The sequence below is a fragment of the Triticum urartu genome, chromosome 7A (genome assembly GCF_056163025.1).
Source record: "Triticum urartu cultivar PI428250 chromosome 7A, HENAU_Tu73, whole genome shotgun sequence".
Lineage (NCBI taxonomy): Eukaryota > Viridiplantae > Streptophyta > Magnoliopsida > Poales > Poaceae > Triticum > Triticum urartu.
The window spans coordinates 200,568,286-200,570,591 of NC_141879.1; the positions used below are offsets into that span (position 1 = coordinate 200,568,286).

General features: G+C 49.5%; 1 pseudogene; it reads left to right on the plus strand.

The window, feature by feature from the left end:
• The first annotated feature begins 966 nt into the window (after positions 1-966).
• LOC147958985 (homeobox-leucine zipper protein HDG1-like) lies at positions 967-2,097 on the plus strand (annotated as a pseudogene).
• Positions 2,098-2,306: the final 209 nt, after the last annotated feature.

The following is a 2,306-nucleotide window of genomic DNA, read 5'->3' on the forward strand; positions in this document are numbered from 1 at the left end:
CTGAAGTCAAAGGTATTTCTCGAATCTGTTCATCTAGTAGTTTTTGTACGAAGCGAACATCGGGCTTGCGTGAGACAAAGGCGTCGAGACTCAAGAGTAGGGATCCAAATTTTGAAATTTCAAAGCCACCCATGTTTGCTCGCTCGCCCCACCGTGGGTGACGGGCGAACCCTAGCCCCCTCCCCATACTCCTCTCCTACCGCCTCCACCGGCGTGGTCCACCGTGGCCTTGGCCTGCGTGGTGCTGGCTGCGACCGACAGGTCTTTCCCCACACACTCGGTCGGGCTCCTTATGGCGGCAGTGTGGCTCGCCCAACGGCGGTCTGGATCGGCGGAGCGGTTCCTGCAGTCCTCGGGTGCCTTAGGGGCGGTGGCGTGGCCGTTGGCTACGGGATGGCACGATGGTGCGGGGGATCGGCCGATGGCGCCCCCTAGGCCTAGATGGGGGCCCTTTGGGCCCCATTTGGGTTCGGGTGGGCCTGCGGCTCTCTACATGGCGGCAAGGCTCCCTGGAGGTGGAGGTGGGGCGACGGTTGTCTCCCGGCGGCGGCGTTGGCAACCGGCATGCTGCAATATGGTAGGAGGACTTTACGAGCCCATCTAGGCCGGGCTGGGCCAGTAGGGGCCCGGTTTGTCCCAGTTGCCGCGTCTAATTGGTTTTTGCATCGGCGGTGGAGGTAGTCCACTCCTGCTTGGCTGAGTTATTGGTGCCCTATGTCCGTTGTTCCCTCTTAATTACTTCCTCTAGGCCCCGTGTCGGTGTCTCCAGTTTGGCGACGAGGTTGATTCAAGGCTGTGGTGGCGCATGCTGGTGGAAGGCATGATTGGTGGAGAACTCAGATTCTCCGGGGTGGGGGGCATTTTGGGTCGGGAGAAATCCATTTCGGTTCTTTTCATGTGCGGTTTTAACTGCTACCTCCATTCTACATAGGGGAATAACATTATTTTTGATGATAACATATTTCCATGGACGGAGAGTGGCTGCAGTACAATAGTGGTGTGCACAATGAGTTTGACCTCTCCATGACAAGCAAACACAACCACCTATTCCAGGACGACCATAGTGATGAGATGGATGGTCTGCTTGAAGCCACTACTATCGTGGGCAACACTTATGATGCCAACGTTGTTGCTCCAGACCACAACAACAACGATGGAGAGACCCATAGTGAGCAGAGAATGGCCACAAGGCGTGCTAATTATCACCGTGTGCATAGTGAACAAATCCTACAACTTGAAGCGTACAATACATACTCAATCAATGTTTCTTACCTAGTGAAGATGTGTACTAATCCATTTTCATTAACATGATCTATAGTGTGTTCTAGGACTGCCCTTATCCAGATGAGAAACTTCGGAAGTACCTTAGTGAGAGGCTTGGCATGAGTGCCCAGCAGGTCAAGTTTTGGTTCCAAAACAAACGCACCTTCAGTAAGGTACATACCATTCTTTCCCACAATTAGTTACATATGGGTCACCTACGATATGCAGTTATATGCACACTTTGCTGTTAAATAGTACAAACTCCACTAAACATTGTAGCATTGTTCGTCATTGGATCTTACAATATACTAATGTATTCCCCTCGTGAACATGGTATCATACTCTAGTAACCACTAATTAAAATGATGCATACCTGAAATTAATAAATGCAGGGCAAGATGCAGTGGTGGTGGACCCAACATCGTTGGGTAGAAAATGAGAGGCTAAAAACTGAACATCAAGCCATCATGTTGGCTATGCAAAACAAGACTTGCCTCAAATGCAGAGGGGTGATGGTACAAACTCAGGATACCTCGGAGCGCCAACGCCTATACACAGAGAATATGAGGCTCAAGGAAGAACTCCTACATGCCATTGCCTATCTTAAAGAAGGTCTTCGCCGAAATGGAAGGTCTTCGATCTTAGCCAATGTTAATTATTCCGCATGAACTACTGTTTTACTTGGTTCGTCAGCTAGAAAATAACACGACATGTTGCATGTGTATGTACATGACTTGTTCGCTTGTTTATTTATTCCCATAGGCTCTCATGGTTGCTACATGGGAAGGCACGAGATATGGCAACCAGGGCAGCAATGTAGGGGCAGTAGGATGAGCAGCTTTGGGATGGCATTGCCGTGAAGCTCGGTCCAATGCTCATCTTTGTCTCTTTGAGTTTGTAACAAAACATATCAAGTAGATGCCAATAAATAGAGAGAAAGGCACAAGAGCAAATACTTCGAGATCAAGGCATCCAAGGACGGTGAGTTTGTTTAATACATTGCAATGCTCTTGTTTGGTCTCGTCATTGACCTAGATGGGCTT